This window comes from Mandrillus leucophaeus, unplaced genomic scaffold (genome assembly GCF_000951045.1).
Source record: "Mandrillus leucophaeus isolate KB7577 unplaced genomic scaffold, Mleu.le_1.0 Scaffold974, whole genome shotgun sequence".
NCBI classification, from domain to species: Eukaryota; Metazoa; Chordata; class Mammalia; order Primates; family Cercopithecidae; genus Mandrillus; species Mandrillus leucophaeus.
In genome coordinates, this window is record NW_012110630.1 from 1,246,384 (window position 1) to 1,252,383 (window position 6,000).

A 6,000-nucleotide genomic window follows, 5' to 3' on the forward strand; every position below is an offset into this window, starting at 1 on the left:
AGAAAACAAACAGTAAGCTAAAGTGAAATTTTATACACTTTTTATGAAAACTTTCTTCACAATAATCCTTTTTTCCTTTTTTTTCTTTTAGGCACGGAATGTTAACACTGGTGAATTAGCAGCAATTAAAGTAATAAAATTGGAACCAGGTAAATTATTTGAAATTCATTTTTTCTTATTGCTAGAAAGCCATGGGATATCTTACGGCTTATTTTAATGATGTTTGGTCAACATTCTCTTGTTTTCCCCAACATCTTGTGGAATAAATACAGCTGCTTGTATGCTCTTTCCTCCAGTTCTTCGAGTTCTGCATACACACACCTTGCTCAGTTCTTCCCTGAAAAATAACTGATAATTGAAGGAGGAAGGGGAACTCCTGAAAAGACTTTGTTCTTTCTGAACTCAGTTGAGCTAACTTGTAACAAGCTGATAGTGGTTTATTTCCAGGCTAACGTCTTGTGGTTCAGTGTGATGTCGTGGAAAAAACAGAACCGAAATTTGGGTAGTTGTAGTTCAGTTTGTCTCCCACTCCCTTGGTCTGTGAACTTGGGCAAGTAGCTTCATGTCTCTGAGTCTCCCAGTTTTCTCGGGCAATCTAGCCTCCACGTTCTGTATTTCATTGATATCTCAGCAGTTGTCTACCAAATTGAGCAGCTTATTGTAAAGACCCTTAAGACTACTCCATATTTTTTGTTTGCTTCAACTGTGTTCTTTGAATTCCTCCTACTTCCCTCAAAACCCACATTTTTCTTAGCTAATTACTCACTCTTTGTTTATTCTCTCTTAGAAACCCCTTCCCACCCTTTCTTCTGCCCACCATAAGCAAGTCTATAAATGTGCTAGTGTCTAGACCGAGTTCCACAGCAATTAGTGCCTTTCTGATGACTTCTTCCGTTACAAGCTGATAATAAGAGTTTATTGGTAAAACAAGTTTCAGTTCTAGTATGAACAGAAATCCATTCACAGACTTTGCAAGAATGCAAAAACTTTTTCTTTAAAAAAAAAAGGCCAAATAGCCAATACTTTAGGCTTTGTAGGTCGTGTATCGTCTCTATATTCAGTTCTCTCTCTTTCCCTATAGTTTGCTCACCCCTTACTTAGAGCATCAATAAGCTTTTTAGAAGTGATATTAAAATGAAAATTTAAGGATGTACTGATTGACTGTGATCAAACCACACAGAAATATAATGAATTTAAAAAATTTTCCAGCTATATATATTTACAGATTTTATGTAGTCATTATATTCTAAACATCACAAGACAAGATGTTTGTCTTTTTTCTAAATCTCCTACTCTTCAATTTATGGGAAATTTTAGAAGGATATTTGAAGTTGTTGAAATATTAGCTACAAAAAGAAATTTGGCATTTAAAGCAGGACCTTCATTTTTAATCATTAAGAAGTGACTGTGTTACTTAATGAAATGGTTCTAATGAGAAGTACTTTGTATATACATCATTCACTCAAATCACCTGAGTACCTTCTCTTTCAGGAAGCCTTCCCTGACCCTGGGTCTAATTAAGATGACTCCTGAGTGAATAGCTCTGCTGTAGTGCTGACCATAGCTATATTGTCATTCTAGAGACTTGCCTTTCTTTGTTTCTAAGTTTTAATCAAATTTGTGCCCCCAGCACTGAACTTAGGACCTGGCATATAGTACCCATTCTGTACATCTTAAAATTTCCTTAAAAAATAAAAACTTGAAAAAGCTTACTGTTCAAGTCAATTATTTTCTGTTCATGAAATGTTGTTGCACTGTCAATCTTTTTTTTTTTTTTTTTTTGAGACGGAGTCTCACTCTGCCGCCCAGGCTGGAGTGCAGTGGCCGGATCTCAGCTCACTGCAAGCTCCGCCTCCTAGGTTTACGCCATTCTCCTGCCTCAGCCTCCCGAGTAGCTGGGACTACAGGCGCCCGCCACCTCGCCCGGCTAGTTTTTTGTATTTTTAGTAGAGACAGGGTTTCACCGTGTTAGCCAGGCTGGTCTCGATCTCCTGACCTCGTGATCCGCCCATCTCGGCCTCCCAAAGTACTGGGATTACAGGTTTGAGCCACCGGCCCGGCCTTGCACTGTCAATCTTGAACACTGCCGTGTATATGTTGATCAATGTATTAAAAGTAGAATATACAACTATACAAAAGGAAAAAAATAAAAATCATTCATATTCTACCACCTGGAGAAAACAAGGGTTATCACCATAAATATGTTTCATCTATTACAGCTACCCATTTCCCCCGCCACCAGTTATTTTGATCCCTCAATCATATAATGTTAGCCCATAGTATTTCTGTATATATACCTAAAGTATAAATACTCAAAATATAATCACAAACAGGAACCCTCATACACAGCTGGTGGAAATGTAAAATGATGCAACCACTTTGGAAAACAGTTTGTGACTTCCTTAAAGTGTTCAACATAAATTTGCCATAATGACCCAGCAGTTCTACTCTTGCATATCTGCCGACACAATGATTGTCATGCACAAATGTTTATAGTAGCGTTATTCACAATATGTCTCAAAATTGGAAACAATCTTAACTGCCCATCAACTGGTGAATGAATATGTTGTGTTCATACAGTTGAATACTATTCAACAATAAAAACAAGTTGCTGATACATGCTGTAACATAGGTGACCAAAATGTGCTAAGTGAAAGGAGCTAGACACACGAAACTACATACTGTATGATTTCATGTGAACAGTTCAGAAAAGGCAAATCTGTGGTGTCAGAAAGTTAATCTGGTGAGCTGGGGACAGAGGGGTGGACAATTATTGGACGTGAAGGTTCTTACGGGAATAATCTAGTGATGGTTGTACAACTTGGTAAATTTACTAAAAACACCGTTGAATTATACACTTGAAATTGCTGAACTATCCGATTTAAACATATGCCTTAATAAAATTATTAAAGATATGTAACTAAAACCATTAACAACATTACAGTTCCCTGTTAATAAGACCTACACTTAGCAAATAGTTGCTATGTTATATCTATAGGTTCCTGCTTAATTTCTTTTTATCTTTTTTCCTTGTAACTTTCTGTTGAAGTAACTCCATCGTTTATCCCGTAAAATTCCCCTCAGTCCGGATTTTGCTGATTGCCTTCCTGTAGCATCATGTAATATATTCTTTGGTGAATTGATAGATAGCTCTAGAGAACTGAGTAGACTCCGATTTTATTTGGGGTATGGAGGAGGGAACTACTTCACGAGTGGTGTTATGCTCACATTTTTCTAAGGTAGAGGGGTGTGTGTGTGTTTAAGAGACAGTCGCACTGTAGCCCAGGCTGCAATGCAGTGGTACGATCGTGGCTCACTGCAGTCTTGATCTCCTGGGCTCATACTATCCTTCTGCCTCAGCCTCCCAAGTAGCTAGGACTGCAGGCGTGTGCTACCACACCCAGCTAATTTTTATTTTTTGTAAAGATGGGGTCTCACTGTGTTGCCGTGGTTGCTCTTGAATACCTGGTCTCAAGCGACCTCTTACCTTGGCCTTCCAAACTACTAGGATTACAAGCATGAGCCACTGTGCCTGGCCTATATTAGAGTTTTGATGGCCAGTCTTCTACTTTTTGGAAACAAAAATTAAGTCTGAAATAGTATAGTGCAACATGTTGGATTTTAGGAATTTCTATCTATAGTTTGTTACTTTTTCCTTTTTTTACAACTGATAAGCAATTTGAACCTGAAGCAAAATAAAAACTTACTCAGACATTTTGACCAAATTGTTTAAATGTGAAGTTACTCCAAGGTGTCTGACTTTTGCTTCTCATCTTATTCATGCAGCTTTAAATTTTAAAAAGTTTATTTATTTATTTATTTGTGATGGGGTCTTGCTCTGTTGCCTAGACTGAACTGCAGTGGCACGATCTCACCTTACTGCAACCTGTGCCTCCTGGGTTCAAGCGATTCTCCTGTCTCAGCTGCCTGAGTAGCTGGGATTTCAGGAGCGCACCACCATGCCAGGCTAATTTTTGTATTTTTAGTAGAGACAGGGTTTCACCGTGTTGACCAGGCTGGTCTTGAATTCCTGACCTTAGGTGATCCACGCACCTCCACCTCCCAGAGTGCTGGGATTACAAGCGTGAACCATCATACCTGGCCTAATTTATTTTTAATTTTAATTATAATTTTTTTATTGTTTTGAGACAGAGTCTCGCTCTGTCACCCAGGCAGTGGCGTGATCTTGGCTCACTGCAGCCTCCACCTCCTGGGTTCAAACAATCTTCATGAATAGCTGGGACTGCAGTCATGCACCACCATGCCTGGCTAATTTTTGTATTTTTAGTAGAGACAAGGTTTCATCATGTTGGCCCAGATGGCCTCGAACTCCTGGCATCAAGTGATCCACCTGCCTGGGCTTCCTGAAATGCTGGGATTACAGATGTGAGCCATTTTTAATTTTTTGAATACACAGTAGGCGTATATATTTCTGGGTCACACGAGATACTCTGATACAGGCATGCAATGCATAATAATCACATCAGGGTAAATGGGATATCCATCACCTCAAGTATTTATCTCTTGTGTTTCAAACAGACCAGTTATACTCTTCTAATTATTTTTAAATGTATAATTGAATATTTATTTATGTGTTTTTTTTACTATAGTAACCCTGTTGTGCTTGCAAATACTAGGGCTTATTCATTCTTTCTAAGTTTTTGTACCAATTAACCATCTCCACATCCCTTCCACCCCACAAACCCTGTAAGCTTCCCAGCCTATGGTAACCATCCTTCTACTCTCTATTTCCATAAGTTCAATCGTTTTGAGTTTTAGCTGCCACAGATAAATGAGAACATGTGATGTTTGTCTTTCCGTGCCTGGCTTATTTCACTTAACATAATGACCTGCTGTTCCATCCGTGTTGTTGCAAATGACAGGATCTCGTTCCTTTTAATGGCTGAATAGTACTCCATTGTATATATGTACCACATTTCTTTATTAATTCATCTGTTGATGGACATTTAGGTTGCTTCCAAATCTTGGTTATTGTGAATAGTACAGCAGTAAACATGGGTGTGCAGATCTCTCTTTGCTATGCTCATTTCCTTTCTTTTGGATATATACCTAGGAGTGGAATTGCATGATTGTGTGGTAGTTCTGTTTTTAGTTTTTGGAGGAACCTCCAAACTGTTCTCCATAGTAGGTGTATTAATTTACATTCCTACCGACAGTGTGTGAAGATTCCCTTTTTTCTACATTCTCACCAGCATTTATTGCCTGTCTTTTTGATAAAAGGCATTTTGAATAAGGGGAGATAATATCTCATGGATAGTTTTGATTTGCATTTCTCTGATGATCAGTGATGTTGAGCACCTTTTCATATACCTGTTTGCCATTTTTATGTCTTTGAACAAATGTCTGTTCAAATCTTTTGCCCATTTTAAAATTGAATTATTAGGGTTTTTTTCCACAGTGGAGTTGTTTGAGCTCCTTACATAATCTAGTTGTTAATCCCTTGTCAGATGAGTAGTTTGCACATATTTTCTGCCATTCGTGGGGTTGTCTCTTCTCTTTGTTGATTGATTGTTTTGCTGTGCAGAAGCTTATTAATTTGATGTGATCCCATTTGTCCATTTTTGCTTGGTTGCCAGTGCCTGTAGGATATTGCTCAAGAAATCGTTGCCCACACCAATGTCATAGAGATTTTCCCCAATGTTTTGTTGTAGTAGTTCCATAGTTTGAGGTCTTAGATTTATGTCTTTAATCCATTTTAGTTTGATTTTTGTATATGGTAAGAGGAAGGGGTCTAGTTTCAGTCTTCTGCATATGGATATCCAGTTTTCTCAGCACTGTTTATTGAAGAGACTGTCCTTTCTCCAATGTATATTCTTGGTATCTTTGTTGAAAATGCATTCACTGTACGTGTCTGGATTTATTTCTGGGTTCTCTATTCTGTTCACTGATCTATGTGTCTGTTTTTCCAGCAGCATGCTGTTTTGGTTACCATAGCTCTGTAGTATAATTTGAAGTCAGGTAATGTGATTCCTACAGTTT

At 38.1% G+C, this 6,000-nt stretch overlaps 1 protein-coding gene across 2 annotated transcripts in view; it reads left to right on the forward strand.

Moving 5' to 3' along the window:
* The first annotated feature begins 89 nt into the window (after positions 1-89).
* MAP4K3 (mitogen-activated protein kinase kinase kinase kinase 3) overlaps positions 90-6,000 on the forward strand; it is a 135,279-nt gene continuing 129,368 nt past the window's right edge. For both annotated transcript variants that reach the window (XM_011970802.1, XM_011970803.1), the window contains exon 1: positions 90-149. The gene's annotated coding sequence lies outside the window, so the exon portion shown is untranslated. The remainder of the gene's footprint in view (positions 150-6,000) is intronic.